Here is a 16,579-nt window from a genome sequence, read left to right as displayed (position 1 = left end):
CAATGTTGCTTAACTTATAAGCAAAGGTGTGGCATGAAAGTCCAAGGAAGTCATTATTCCACTATACTCAGCCTTCACCAGACCCATCATTGAGCGCAATACCCCTTCAGTATGTACCTCAGCAGCCACAAGCAACAACTGGAATGTCCACAAAGGTTCTGCATAAAAGAATACGTGGTTTTAACATGTCATATGCAGCTTGCCTCAAAGCTCTATCCCTATATTCTCATCTCCTACGGACTGTTGAGAGGAGATTAAGTCCGACATAAAAGGCATCTGAGGATACCATTCTGATGAACCCCCTTGCATATTTCCAAAATAAATAGCATCAGAACTACCCTATCCAGGGATTTAAAACATGCTTGTGACATAAATAAGACATTTTGGATGGACAGGTATGTGTTTCAGAGAATACCCCTTCTCTGGAATAGGATTCCCATGCTTGGACCACATAAAGCAGAGTTCTTCCCTGACCCATTCAAGTGTAACCTGGACCAGTGGATAAAAAATCAAAAATTCATCCCTGGTCTGTCAACTATGTCTCTTGTGGATAGAGGTAACCTGTAAATATTTGACCACCATGACCTATCTTATACATACCCTTAAAATTAATTTCTAGGGCACCAAACTTGTTGGATACATGTAGGATTCATGGATAGGCTTAAAAAGGCCTTTGTGATTGTTAACCTACTATAAGCCTATAAAACTAAGAATTTATGAGCACAGGAGCCATCCTGGCACTTTCCCACACATTCTGAATTTGATATTTTCAATCTTTGAATGGTCCCCCAATCTCAGTACTAATTTGGTTAGGCAGTCATTACCAACTCACATCTTTCCTACTCTATTTTAAATAAAATTCTTAGCTGCACTTATCTTAGCACTGTATTTATACACATACTATATTTTATTAACTTTGCTTTCCCCTGGGTTTCCTGCATCCAATCACAATGTTATTGGCTTTTAAAGTGATTCTTGATCCTTCTGTCTAGTATATTCATTTTCCTTACCTATACTAAGATTTAAACCCAATTATTAAAACCAGTATCATTTTCATAGGTGTTCTGAACTACCCACCTATAGACTGGGAAACCTACACCACCACTAGTGCACAAGCACTGAGATTCCTGGACACTGTCAATAAAAATGCCCTGGAACAATTAGTCAGAGTACCCACTAGGGGAAAAACATCTTGGATCTTGCTCTTACTAATGTGGGAGCATCCTGCACTATCCCTTATGTATCTTCATCACTTATTGGGTCTGAGCATGAAGCACTCTCCTTAGAGATAAAACTGAAACCTGAGATCCCTTCCACCCAAGGTATCTTTAGAAATTTCTTTAAGAAAAACTACCTACTCCTAAGTGATACAATGGCAAGCTTCAAATCCCCACCAAACCCTAACTCCACTGAATCTGTAGAAATATGCACCACCACATTATACTAGCATGTAAACAGCTGCATAGATGCAGCCATACCAAATAGGAACAAGTGCAGAAGAAACCAACCTACATGGTGAAACCATAATATCTGCAAGATTTATAATAAAAGGAAAAGTATTTTGATCAAAAGTAAGAAGAGTAATTCCCAGAATGTTAGAGTCATTGTCACTGAAATAAACAACTCAGGAGCTTAATACAATCCACCAAAGCCAAGTTTGAGGCTAAACTAGCCACCCAAGCCAAATACAATCACAAGGCATTTTTCAGTCATGTTGATAATATCAAAAGCACAGTGCAGGAATGCTGTGAACCAATTGTAAATGATGTTACCTACACTGAGAATGAATATAAAGCAAACCTACTGGTCAATAAAATTAGCTCTAACTTTACCCCTCTCTCCCCTACACCCATCCTTCCAAGAAATACCTGAAACTGGCTTGCCTCCAACTATCACACAAGACCAAGTCCTAAAAGTAACATCAAAAGCTGAAAATACTGCATTGATGGGTCTTGGCAATATTCCTGGATGCATCTTAAAAAGCACAACACTATTCAATCTTATACTCCATGCAGGTCTTGTATCAAGCAAATAGAAAACAACTACAAGTCAAACCCCTGCAAAAGGAAGGACCCTTCACAGACCCAGGCAATTAAAGACCCATAAGTCTGACCACCCTCAGATGCAAAGGCATGGAATTAATCAGTTAGGACATAAGGAATCTCCAAACACTGGATCCTTCTCAGTTTGGATTCATCAAGGGGAGGTCATGCTTATTCAACTTGGTGGATTTTTTTTGAAAAGGTCACCAAAGCTATGGATGAAGGCAAAATGGCACACACTGCATTCTTCAACCTGGCCAATTTCCCACTCAGGAATAGTAGAAAAGCTAAATAAACTTGAAATAAACTCCTGTTTAACCTGATAGATTGCCAGCTGGCTCACAGGTAGAATGCAGATAATCAAAATAGGGGAAGTTACCTCCCCAAAGAGACCAATTGAGTTTCCCAGGGTTCTGTGCTGGGACCTCTCCTGTTTGGTATCTACTTTTTCGATGTAAAAGCCAATACCAATAATACGGGTTACTGCAAGCTTGGAGCAGTTACTGAACCCCCAAAATGACTGAGCCATTCTGCAGAAAGGTTTGTCTCAAATAAATAAATGGTGCCAAAATCATGGACTGAAACTAAATGCCAAAAAATGCTGTATCCTTTGGGAAGTCATCTACCCCTAACAATATGCACCTGGGAGTTGACACAGCTGTTCAGCATTTTGGAATATATGGGGACAGTGACCTAACCTTTGACAAACATGTATTTATTGTTGTTGTAAGAAAGTCCATTGCACAGCTTATAAACAAAGGGATTGTGTCTGGGTCTACAGATGTCATTATTCCCCTTTACACAGCCCTCATTAGGCCACTGAATATAATACCCTCTTTGGCTTGTATCTGTCCAGACACATGCAACTGGAATGCCCACAGAGAAATGTTACTAAAGGGATACAAGGCCTAAACAACATGTCCTACATGTACCAACCCAGAGCTCTGTCTCTATACTCGGTATCCTACAGACTGCTAAGAGGTGACCTGTGTCTGGCATGCAAGGCATCCTCAGACCCATTACTGATAATTTACTGCACATCAGCAAGTCAAATGGCATCAGAAATACTCAGTCTAGGGATCTAAACCTCTTCTGCAACATCAACAGAACTGTTTGGAGGGACAGGTATATCTTGCAAAAGATATCACTACTGTGGAACAGACTCCCCATCAACATAAAACAAAGTTCATCCCTGTCCATTTTCAAGCACAGTTTAGATCTATTGATGGGAAACAGAAAATGTACCCTAAAAATGCCCCCTGTACCACTAATGGACAAAGGCAGCTCCTAAATACTTTCTCCCATACATGGGTCATATCAAATTATCCATGGATTGATACCAGTTCTTCTTATTAGGAGTAATATATAACTATCGACCATGGGATGGGTAAGACCAATCTATAACCAAATAGAATAGGTTACTTGGAGCACAAAAAAGGAAATTGGCTAAGCTTAAAATGAGCCAAAAGGGCAGCAGCACAAACAAGGAAACTGGCTAGGCTTAAAATGGCCCAAAAGGGCATCTAGCCTAGTACTTGTCTTTGAACCTATGAACAGTACAGTTGTGTACACTTACCATAAATGTAGATGTTCGAGTGTATTCACTGTTGCAGTCATCACATTTGGGTTATCTCTGCCAGGGTAGCCCTCAGATGGCCCGAATACCACAGGCTTAGTATTTCTGCGTTGGTTGCTGCTGCTTTAGTACTTATGTCAGGTCGTTAGTAGTATAAAGTAAGGCAGCCAACGACATTACATCAGTTTTTCTTGCCCTAACTTGTCAGAAGCCTGCAAGTGGAAGCCAGGTTTTGGTGGAAGAACCCCACCAGTGGAAAGTAAATACCAAAATGTCCTTTGTATGGAAAGAGAAGAAAGAAGAGGGAGATGGAGGGAGGGAAACCAGGACTGCAGCAGTGAACACACTCGAACATCTACATTTATGGTATGTGCACACAACTGTACTATGTTCTTCGTGTTTCACTGCTGCAGTCATCACGTTTGGGTTCATTCCCAAAGCTGAGGAAAAGGGTGAAGGCAGTCAAGGAAACTAGGGGATGGCTAGGATGCCCTGCAAGACTGCAGAGGCAAACCTTGCCCTGGATTTGGAGAAGACGGCAGGTGGTAATGTTTGGTGAAGGTGTGAACAGATGTCCAGGTGGCAGCCTCCAGGATATGGAGGTGGAAGCTGCTCTGGTGGAGTGAGTCCTGACCCCCTTGGGGGGGAGGCTTTCCATGTTGTTTGTAGCAGAAATGGATGCAGTGTGCTATCAATTTGGAGATGGTTTGTTTGGAGATGGCTTTGCCCTCTTCCCCTGCAGCAAAGCTAACCAGCAATTGATCAGACTTTCTGAAGGATGTAGTCCTGTCTAGATAGAATCTGAGCTGGCTGTGCACATCTAGAGAGTGCAGGATCCTTTCTCCCTTGTTCTGTGGGTTAGGGAAAAAGCTGGACACCATCTTGGGCATGAAGGATGGGTTAGTCCTGAGGGATACCCTGTCAGCATGGAAGATGATGAAGGGTTCCACAGCCATGAGTGCTTGCAGCTCGGAGAACCTTCTGGCTGATGTGATGGCCAGAAGGAAAGCTGTCTTCAAGGACAGAAATTTTAGCTCTGCTGAAGAAACATGTTCAAAGGGGGGAGGGTTCATAGGTAGGTGCTAGGCTATCAGCTCAAGGGCCTACGTAAGCCTAGCCAGCAAGGTTCCATAGCTTACGCCACCCAAGAAAGTTATTTTCCTGTGCCACTGTCCAGCAGAGACACAGAAGTGATCCCCGGAGTGTATTTCCTATTTCCAATCCACTCACCAAGATTTTTCTTGAAGAGTGCTAATGAAAAATTTGCTTGACGTAGATGGGTAGCTTGTTCCAGAGTACAGGAAGTCTCTGGGACAGGAATCTATCCCTCCAGCGTGTCCTGTTTATTGTGGTGACAAGGTTTAGGTCCCTAGAGCATGTAGCTCGGAGGGATTGGGATTTCTTTAGGTGTAGCATGTCCAACAGCTCTGGGTTTGACATAGCTTTATATGTTAGGCAGAGGTCACCTCGGAGTAGGCGATATGCTACAGAGTAAAGCTGGAGTTTTTTGAGGCGGTCAGTGTAGGGCATTTGTTTGAGGCCAGTAATCCTTTGTGAGGTACTTCTGTGGCCTTTCCAGCTGCTGCAAATGTCTTGTGAGGTACATTCCAAAAGGGGCGTTGTACTCCATAATGGGTCTAATAAGTGATGAGTAGAGGAGAACAATGACCTCTTTTTTCTTGGATGAGAACACTTTTATGATGAGATGTGCCACGTAGAAGGACTTCCTGACTACTGTGGCGATGTGACTATCAAAGGAGAGACTACTATCACCTGGGTCCCAAGGTCCCATCACGCATTTGGTGTTAAGTAGATTGTTGCCTTTGTGGTAGTTCATGGGTAGAGAGTTTTTACCAAAGGGGATGACACTGCACTTTTTGGCATTGAGCTTGAGGTCAAGGCTCTGACACCAGGCATCTGTCTCAGTGAGGCCCTTCTGTAGGATGTCCACATCATTTGGGGACTTGACTATGGCTCCTAGTTTGCAGTCATCTGCAAACTTAGTTAGCCAGAGGCCTTCTGTGTTAGCCTGTACTTCAGAGAAGTAGATACCAAACAGGAGAGGTCCCAGGACGGAACCCTGTGGTACTCTACTTGTCACTGCTTTGAGGTCAGATTTGGAGTCTGCAACTTTTACAGTGTGGGTTCTGTCAGTGAGCCAGTTGGCAACTCATCGTGTGACGTAGGGATTTATACCTAGTTTAGTGAGTTTAGCTATAATTCCAGAATGGGGGATGGTGTCAAAAGCCTTGGTGAGGTAAAGATAGGCAGTGTGAACCACCTTACCCTCATCCACGGCTTTGGTGACTGCCTCAAAGAAGTCGATCAGGTTCAGGAGGCATGATCTGCCTTTCACAAACCCGATCTGGGTGGAATCCAGAGTTTGGAGGTTACCAATGTCTTTGTTTATGAATGCCATGATGATACGTTCCATGGCCTTGCAGACCAGGCTAATAGGTCAATAGTTCCCGGGATCAGTGGTGGCTCCCCCTTTGTGGAGTGGGATAACTGTTGCTGTGTGCCATTCAGTGGGCACAAAACCTGATGCGAGGCTATTATTGAACATGGTGCTTAAGTGGGGAGCCAGTTCGTTCTGAAGTTCATGTAAAACGCAGCCTGGGATGTTGTCCAGTCCCATGGATGCTGTGTTTTTGGCTTTAGAGAGTGCAGCTTTTACCTGCATAGTTGTGATTACAGGGACTCTGCATTCTTCCTGTATAGATATGGGCCCTTTAGGGGTGAGGGGGGGTAAAGTTAGCACTGAACCGATCTGCCAGGATGTTGGCAATATCAGTTGGTTCTGTAATTTTCGTGCCTTTGTGCTGTAACTCAGAGCAGATCTGGGTGTTGCCATCTAGATTCTTGACATAGCTATAGAATGCTTTGTGGTTGTTGTAGCTAGCTTTGGAGGATCTTACAAAGGATCTCAGCTTCTTACTGAGGCTGACCAGGGAGCTCCTCCACTCTTGAGATTTTGCTCTCTTTTGCAACAGTTTCTTCCTTCTGTTGTACAGTTTGTTTATGGCAGGGGACCATCAGATTGGCTTCCATTTTTTGGAGGATAGAGTCTTGGTTCTGTTTGGGAAAGCACAATCCATGCACTCGTGTAAGTGCTTATAGAGTGCATTTGTGTAGGATTGTATAGGAGGGTGAGCTTTTCCAACACAAAGTTAACGTCCCAAGCTGGGGTTGGTGCTCCTCTGGGTGGCCTCAAGTTGCTAGCCCCTCTTAGGAACTGTTTGATCAGAGGGTGTGAGAAAAGGGGCTGCTCAGTGAGAAAATGAGCAGAAATAGCAGAGGTATGAATTTTAATAGAGGAAAAAGAGAGTCCACTGTGTATCAGGTCAGCTAAGTAATCCAATATGAGAGGGAGGGAGGGCTGTGCTGTATTGGCTCCCTTAGCGTGAATCCAGGTGCAGAACCTTTTCCATTTGTCAGCATAAGACTTCATAGTGCTAGCGCGTCTGACCTCACGTATAACATCTAGAACCTGTTTGCTGAGGTTGGCAGATTGATCGGGGATTGGGGAATAAGCCATGCTGTCAAACTGAGTGTCTACTACTGGGGGTGCATGAATTCCCCTTCTTTCTGGATCAGGAGATTTGGAATCTGAGGGAGATGCCAAGGTGGCAGGGGGGACAGGCTGAACAGCAAGAGGTACCAGTGCTGTCGAGGCCAGTCTGAAGCTATAAGAATTGTCCTTGGTTTTTCCCCCGTTATATTGAGCAGTACCCTGGGGATGAGAGGTAGTGGAGGAAAGGCATAGACCAATAGATTGACCCAGGGGAAGGACAGGGCATCCACTTTCCAAGCCATGCAGTGATGCTCCCTGGGGCAGAACTTGCTGAGCTGATGATTGGTGTGGGAGGCAAAGAGGTTGACCTTGGGGGTGCCCCATTTCTGAGTTATTAAGGTGAAGGTTCTCATGTTGCGCTGCCACTCATGTGGGTCCAGAAGATTTCTGCTTAAGTGGCCCACCAGAGAGTTGAGAGAACCCAGCAGGAATTGTGCTAACAGGTGGAGTTGCATGGCAGAGGCTGTGTGCCAAAGGGTCATGGCCAGCCTGCACAGAGGGTAGGACTGAGTCCCTCCCTGCTTGTTGATATACCACATCACAGCTGTGTTGTCTGTTTTGATCAGGAGAACCCCTGTGGAGAGAAGGGGCTTGAAAGCTATCAAGGTATGCTGGACAGCTATCATCTCTTTTTGGTTGATGTGCAGATGGATTTGCTGTGGGCTCCATTGGCCCTGTATGCACCTGCCATCCAGGTGTGCACCCCAGGCATAATCTGATACATCTGTGGTGAGGGTCTGGGTGGCATGGGGTGGTGAGAAAGGTAGTCCTTTATTGAGGGAGCATGCTGTTGCCCACCAAAGAAATTTTTTTCTGAGGCAACGTATTATAGGTATAAGAGTCTCAAGGTCTTGAGAGTGTTGACACCAAAGGCTTTTTAGGTACCACTAAAGCTTTCTCATATGCAGTCTGGCATATGGAAGGAGTAAAATGCAACATGCCATGATCCCCAGAGCTTGCAGGATTTTCCTTGCAGATAGTTGGGGTCTGATGGCTAGTTGAGAGAAGTAGGCTGTCAGGAAGGTTTGCTTTTCTGGTGTAAGGAATGACATCTGGAATGCTGTGTCCAGGCTTGCTCCCAGGAATATAATCCTTTGGGTGGGTACCTGTTTGGATTTCTTTTCGTTGATAGCATACTCTAGGGAGGTTAGTACGGATTTTACAAAGGCCAGGTGCTTGAGCAGCTTTTCCTGGCTGTCTGCCTGAATTAGGCAGTTGTCTAGGTATGGGTAAATCTGGATATTCCTTTGTCTGCAAAAGGCAATGGCTGGAGCCAGACATTTTGTGAAAACTCTGAGAGCAGTAGATAAGCCAAAGGGAAGCACAAAGAACTGAAACCGCTGAGATCCTGCCCTAAAACGGAGATATATCCTGCATGATTCCCTGATAGGGATGTGGAGGTAGGCCTCCTTTAGGTCTAGGGTGGCTAGACATCATGGGTAGCAGCTGCTGGAGGGTGAGCATTTTGAATTTTGGGATCACCAGGAAGGTGTTTAAAATGGATAGATCGAGGATGGGGCACCAGGTGCCCTCTTTCTTGGGTACCAGAAAATGTCTGGAGTAGAAACCTTGGCCTTTCTGTTCTGCAGGAACGTGCTCTACTGCCTTCATAGAGAGTAGGGAAATGACTTGCTCTTGTGCCTCTGCCCACTGGTTTGGAGGTAGATCTGGGAACCCTTTTGGAGTTGGAAGGGTGTGGAAAGAAAATATGTATCCCTGGGACACTATGTTGAGAACCCAGCGGTGGTTGGTAATGGTGGCCCAGGTGTTTGCATGAAAGGAGAGTTTTCTCCTAGAGGTAAGTGGAGGTGGGCAGAGAGAGGGGGTGGTGGAGGAGAGTCATTGCGAGTTCTTATCATAAGGGGGTGGCTTAGAACTCCCTGGTTTTGAAGTGGAAGTAGTCCACTGCTTAGATCTCTGCATTTCCTGTGGCTGCTGTCTGTGGGATCTGGTTCCCCATGGTCTGGGCTAAAATAACCTGGTGGGAGCAGGAAAGGACCAGTGCTTGGAGGGACAATGCCTGCTGAACCTGGGTGGCTGGACCTGTAAGAAATCCTTAACTGTCTGCATAGATTTTGCTTTTTCTTCCATCCTTTTTAAGACCTCTTCTGCCTTAGTGCCAATTAAGTTGTCTTTGTTCAAGGGGGCATCCAACAATTTAGATTTAACACGGTCTGGCAAGGGCTGTTCCTTAAGCCATGCATGCCTTCTAAGGACAGAACTGGTGACTGCTGCCCTGCAAGAAGCTTCTAGGGTGATAAAACCACAGTGCAAGGTGTATTTAGTTACTTGGCTTGCAGAATGCATTAACTCTTGTAACTTTTTAGATTCTGCACAAGCAGGAAAGGAAGACATTTTTTGTTTTAGGAGTTCCAGGGTATGTTGCTGAAATTTTAGCATCTGGAACTGACAATTTAGTGCACTGATAGCAAGAGTAGCTGAGGTGTATACTTTTTTCCTCCATTTGTCTAGTGTGCGAGAATCCCTATTTGAGGGGGTGAGATTCTTAGCAGAGGTTGCTTAATTCCTTTAGACTCTTGAGAAATTACTTCAGGATCAACAGCAGGATTTTTAAAAAGAAATTTATGTGAGTCATGGACTCTGTAATACCTGTCTGGTTTTCTGGCAGCAGAAGGGAGGGTGTCAGGGGTCAAGCTGGATTCCAGGAAAACATCCTCCACAACATCCAAGACTGGGGGGGGGGGGGGTGGCCAAGGGTCTGTGCTATTGAAGATCTAGGAATTCCCTGAGTCTCTTTTCCTGAAAGTCCTGACGTTCCCCCTGGAAATGCTCCATTAAGGCGTGAAGGGTTTCCACAAAGGAAAAAATCCTCTGGTGGAGAGGCTGAAGGAATGGAATCCTCTGCATCAGAATCCTCATAAGCAGAGAGGGGTTGCATGTCTTCATACTCAGATGCATCAGAGTAATTGGACTCCTATTCAGACAAAACTACAGGGAACAGATCTCTTTTTTTTTGGAAGGGATAGCTTGGCTTCCCCTGGTCAGCATGATAAGGTCTTCTGCCATTTTAAGCATTTGAGACTGAGGCAAGGAAGCAGGTGCCTGAAATTGGGTTGTCAGTTTTTTGGGTGTGGCTCATAACCTGGGCCTAAGAAAGTCGGTAGTTTTTGAAAGAATGATAGTCGCAAAATAAGTTGTCGGTTTGTGTCGAGAAATGGTAGTACGAAGGACTTCCTCGGAAGCCGGTACCCGCTCAGCGGCTCTGGACCCATCCAAGGTAGAGACGACCACAGGATCCTTAGTCAGAGAAGAGTTTTGCGGCATACCGGACACAGAAAGGGTTTCAGTAGCAGCCTGCGAATCCACAGAAGTGGGCATCAGGAGCTGCAAAAGCGCCTCACTGAGAACTGGAGAACTGACAACTAGCTTAACGGGAGGGTCGTCTGTAGGTTTGGACCTGTGCGGTTTGTCTCTATCTTTATCTTTACGTTTTTTCAGAAGATCTGCTGTCAGATGGCTTACTGAAGCCATATCAGAATTCGAGGACTGTAAGCGAAAATATCTAGCTACAATAAGGGCCCAACGACATATAGTTCTGGCGTTGAACAAAGCACAGAAATGACAGTGGCGGACGTCGTGGTCTAGGCTTAAGCAAGTGACACAGTAAGAATGAAAGTCTTGGTGTGGTATTTGCTTTCCATAGGCTAGAAAATTAACTTTTTCTGACATCGGTTAGTGCAAAAAAAGGATCCCCAACAGGGTACTTAGCTTTACAAGACTTCAGCTTCACTTCAGAAGATGAAACTCAGGTAGCAGCCGACTGGCACTCGTGCAAACTGCTTCTGCTTCGGGCTCCACGTCAAGAAAGACTGTTGTAATGGCGTCAGCTGCCTTACTTTATACTACTGATGACCTGACATCAGTACTGAAGCAACAGCAACCAACGCAGAAATACTAAGCCTTTGGTATTCGGGCCGGCCGAGGGCTACCCTGGTAGGGATAACCAAAATGTGATGACTGCAACAGTGAAACATGAAGAACATCCATGCTTTCCCCTTATAGTAGTATCTCCTGTTCTATTTCTATGCTCGTCACCAGAAATAACTTTCCTACCCCCATACATTTGATAGAATCCTTTCAGTTAACTAGTCATCCTTGTTTAATGTGCCATTCCTGGTCCTTCTAATAGGGCACGTGTGCTCACTGCAAACATTCAAAATAATGTTTTACTTTGTTGTATCATATTTACTTATAGAAAACTAAGAGTTAATGTTTTATGTATCAAGGCCTTCCTGTAAACACGCTGTTTCCCAACTTGTGTTAAGTCAGAAGGTAAAATAAGAGATAAGGTCATACCTAAGCAAGTTTACAGAATCTCCTTGCATGTTTTTTTTTTCCTCTACCCCATTCTTCTCTTAAAGGCTGAATCAAATCAATTTTGTCCTTTAACATTTCATATTACTATTTTGTTTGTTTGACTTAGCCAAGGAGCATAGTTATGCTTAACTCTCTCTTTTTTTCTTATGGGGGCTATGGAGTTAAGGGTGTCTAGGAAGACAGTATTGAAATAATGTACTGCTAAGGGAAGATATTTCAATGGGTTCCAGTTTAGTGTTTGTAATAGGTTCCAAAAGTGAGACTGGCTAAAACTGGCTAGATTTCTGGTATATTTGTATGAATTAATGCTTGGGGTGGAGGTTGATAGCCTGTGTATCAGGGCTGGTAAGTGGTCACTTAGGGTGTTGGGAAGCATGCTGGGATTGGAGTAGTATTGTGGGTGGGATATCCAGTCTAGGGTGGATTCAGGGTGATTGTTGTGTGTGTTGGGGTTTGTATAAGTTGTGTAAATTTGAACAGATTAATGGAGTTTGTGGAGTTGTTTGGCGTTAGTTTAAGTCAATTTATATTAGTGTCACCGAGGAGGATGTTTTCATTTGAGATGTAGTGGTTAGACCATGATAGGAAATCAGTGTTGGGCTATTGGGACCTGGAGGAATATAGATGGTAGCAATAGATATTTGTTTATGGTTGCTGAAAAATAGTGATGCCAATAGGATTTCCATATTATTGAAGGTAGGAACTATTTTTGGGTTGGGTATTATGCTTAAGTGGTTACGGTTCATTAATGCTAGGCCTCTCCCTTTCTTATGAAGTCTATCTTTTCATATTATTTGATATCCAGGGGGAAGTATTTCTGAGTCTAATATCTGGGGTTTGAGCCAAGGTTCTGTTAGAGCAACTATATCAGGTGTATACTGTGTAAGTCATGCATCGAAGTCAGATACTTTGTTGCAGATACTACTGATGTTTAACGTCACAATGCAAAGGTCTTTTGCTGTTTTCAGAGAGTGATGCAGAGTTGTTAATTTGTTGGGTGGGAGAGGGTCCAGGGTTTGGATAAATATCTCCACTTTGGCATAATAATGTGAAGATAGTGTCTGGATTATGGATGAAATGCAGTTAGGTATGGAGTATGTGTATGAGATGTATAATGGTTTGATTTTAGGTATATTAAAATGCAGTTTATCTTGAAAGTGGTGGTGTCTCTGTGATTGAAGAGTGATGGTGAAATATCAGTGTAACTATTTTGGGATGAGTTATGGTATATGTATGCTGTAGTTTTTGTTGGGGTTAGTTGATGTAGTGCGGTGTTGTGAGAAGTGAGGTGGTAGTAAGTAGGTTAAAGAAGGTTAGGGATGTTATTAATAGTAGAGTTAAAGTGTGCATGATGCAATATGTAGGAGGGCTTTAGTTGTTTTGGGTGTGGGATGTGATGAACTCAGGGGGGCTTAGAGCCTATGAGGAGGTTGGAAGGAGTGGCCTGTGATGTATAAAGCTAGAGATAGTGGGGGCGGGAGAGAATTGGGGGCAGGGTAGGGCAGCGGTGTGAATGGAGTGGGCTTGCCCCTGCAGGGCTGAGAGTGAAAAAACTATCAGTAGAGGACTAAGGAAAGGTATGTAGAATCAAGCATTTAGCTTTACTGAGTGGGTTTATCAATGATACACTTACAGGGACAACTGTGCACTAAACCTAATTAACAGAGTTGGGTAGGTATTTGGATAAGTTTGCAGCAATTATTTAACTGAGATAAATAAGTTACTGTAAAATATTAGTAGGCTGAAATATAGGCAGGTAGTGCCATATAGTGGTGACTATGAGGAATTTACTTTAACCAGATAGTGATCGCAGCTTGGGTTGGAGTCAATTTTGAGAGCCCTAACTGTCGTGCACACTGTACAATTAGAGAAAAAAAATGCTCTAATCTCTGATTATGTATACAACAGTATTCACCTATGCGAAAAGCTTGAAATGGTAGCCTTGTGTTTGTTTTCTTTTAGTGTGAGACCTGTACGGGACAGGTCAAGCGAGCAGTCAAAATCTATTTTTGTTTATATCCTGGAAGGGGGGGGGGGTCTTCAAGGAGAAAATGCCCTGTAATTACCTAGAAAACACACACACAAAAAAAGTAGGGTTATGAGCAGGGAAGAGGTACAGAGAATACATAAGACAGATACACAGTACAAGGAATTGGTATTCAAGCAGAAATAATACTTAACAGAATGAAATCGTATTTTAAGGTATATATATATATATATATATATATATATATATATATATATATATATATATATATATATAGATTCAGACTATGCCACGGTGGTGCAGCGGTAGCATTGTTGCCTCACAGCAAGAGGTTCTCCCGTTTGATTCTCGGCTGGAGTCTGGGGAGTGCCTTCTGTGTGGAGTCTGCATGTCCTCCCAGCAGTTGGGTGGCGTTTGAAAGACATGTGTAAATGGGCGTGCCTTCGCTGAAGGTTGGACTTCGAGCTGGCACCTCGGCGTTCATGAAAATCTACTGCCAATCATTAGCGGACTGGAGTTCCACTGTGGCGACCCCTAACTGGGAAAAGTTGAGACAAACAACAACATAGATTCAGACTGCACCCTATCAATACAATTCAGTAAGCATTAATCTTGGTTACACAAGCAAAGCTTATGGTAGCAATACACAGTTTAAATAATAAACAGACCACTGATGCCATTGCAGTTTCTATGAAGCCCTTGAACTGGCTTAGGACTCACAAAGTGCATCTGTCTTACTAGACACAGTATTAGCAGAAAAGCAAACCAATAACTCAATTCTATGAATGTTATGAAGATGCATGTAAAAAAATGTGAGTTTTGAACTAACTCCACAACTAAATCAACAGAATTATTAGTTTGCAGCAAACACAATAACATTAAAAAATAATAATACATGTCAACCAAACAACTACTAATAGACACCGAGCATGAGACAAATGGAGAAAAGATAAGACCCACCCAATGAAACCGCATTCAAAATACTTAGAAACAAAGCAAAACAGGCCATTAATCAGGACAAAAAGGCATACTTCTCTCAACAAATAAACACCCAGAGTAATAATCCCAGACTTTTCTGGAAATCTGTCAACTCATTACTAAAATCCTGGCAGCACCGAAAACCCTTCTCCATTTCCAGACAAATGCCCAGATGAAATCACTGAAATATCTAATAAAAACGTTATTGATATTATCCTTACATGCAGGCAATACCCCAACCCCCATTAACCCATCCATCATACCTCAAAGCAATATCAGCTCCATACCATCTTTTAACTTCCAACCTGTAGCAACCTCCCAAATACAAACATTACTTGGCAAACTGAAACCAGGCTCCTTATCTGCTGATAATCTCCCCCCAGAATACCTCAGATTTAGTGCTAAGGCAATAGGTTTTCCAGTAAGTATCCTTATAAACCAATCACGTGCAGAACACACAGTCCCCCAGCTCTGGAAAAAATCAATAATCACCCCACTTCATAAATGTGAAACCTTCATGACATATCTAACTGTAGACCCATTTCCATACTGTCCCCTCTATCTAAAATAATGGAAAAATGCATCCACAAACAACTGGTTGAATATCTAACCAGCAACAACCTACTATTCCCTTCACAACATGGTTTTCGACCATCCCAAAGAACCATTACTGCCCTAGTCTCCTTCACAAATTTATTTTATTTTATTTATTATTTATTTTATTTTATTTTATTTTATTTTACATTTGTTGACCGGGCTAGTCTAGCTGGACATATATCTGTTTTCAGTAGAGGCCCGGGGAGAAAAGCTCCAATTACATGAAGTAAGCAAACATTAACAACAAAAACGTGATAAGCAAAATACAAAAAGTACAATGGTAGGCTTGTGTAAGAATTTAACAAAAACTAGCAAACACAAGGCAAGTTAACAAAAAACAGCCGGTTAACAATACAAATTTCAGGTATGCAACATACTAAAGTTAGAATAATAAAAACTGATAAGAAAATCACGAAATGGCATAACATGGAGAAGGAAAATAAAACAAATTTTTTGTAGAGTCAATATAAAAGAAGTAGCTGACATCAAGTAAATATGTTATTTAGAGGCACAGTTAGGGGAGAGTGGGGGAAGTTAGGAGTAAGGGAGAAGTAATTTCAGTCGGGTTTAGCACAAGGACACAGCCACTGAGTTTTAAGATGTTCTTTGATGTGTTTTTTGAAAAGGGGTGTGGAGTCTAGGTTAGTTATTTCTTGAGGGAGTTGATTCCAGATTTTCCTGACAGAATTTGAAAATAATGAGTCACCAGCTTTATTGTAGGATTTAGTCGAGGCTACTAGGAGTTTATTAGCAGAGCGTAGTGTAGCTAGGTTTTTATAAGGTGAAATAAGTTTTGTAAGGCTAGGGGTAGCATCAGGGTAGTAAAGGGACTTATGAATGATAAGTAGTTGTTGATAGAGTAAATGGCTATTTAGTTCTAACCAATCGAGTTGCCTGAGGTTGAGACAGTGGTGAGTTCTGAAGGGAGTAGCAGTAATAAATCTAGATATACTATTATAACAGGTAGAGAGTTTGGTCATGTTAGTTTTTGATAAGTTAGTATATATAGCAGAGGCATAGAAAGGGTGGAGATCAGGTGGGTCTGGGCAATGGTTTTTCTAGCTGCTGGGGTAAGAAAGGGTTTAATTCTGTAGAGAATACCTATTTTTTTATTAACTGATTTAATGGTGTTGTTAATATGGTCATCAAAATTAAGACGGTTATCAATAGTTACACCTAACAGGCGAGTGGTCATATCTGGGTTAATACAGGTAGCATTATTAGAGGAGATAGTGAAGAAAGGTGTGGAAGATTTGTGAGTAGGAGTGAAGAGAAGAAGTTTTGTTTTTTTGGGATTTAGAAGGACAGAGTGTTCCATAAACCACTTTTCTACATCTGTAATGCCCTAGATAGTAACCTACTTACATCAGTCCTGTTACTGGATCTCTCAAAAGCATTCGGGACAGTCTCCCACATCAAATTTATCCAGCAACTGCAATTACTAGGATGCTCTGATGCCACCCTAACCTGGTTCACTGGTTACTTGG

General features: G+C 42.8%; 1 protein-coding gene across 1 annotated transcript in view; it reads right to left on the bottom strand.

The window, feature by feature from the left end:
• The window catches only part of LOC122787839 (dedicator of cytokinesis protein 7-like), a 4,057,077-nt gene that overhangs the window by 1,748,286 nt on the left and 2,292,212 nt on the right, over positions 1-16,579 (bottom strand). The gene's annotated exons all lie outside the window — the stretch shown is intronic.

The sequence above is a fragment of the Protopterus annectens genome, chromosome 13.part0 (genome assembly GCF_019279795.1).
Source record: "Protopterus annectens isolate FY-2018-M chromosome 13.part0, PAN1.0, whole genome shotgun sequence".
NCBI lineage: Eukaryota > Metazoa > Chordata > Ceratodontiformes > Protopteridae > Protopterus > Protopterus annectens.
Note: the sequence above shows the minus strand (reverse complement) of the source record. Positions and strands in the feature narration are given on the sequence as shown.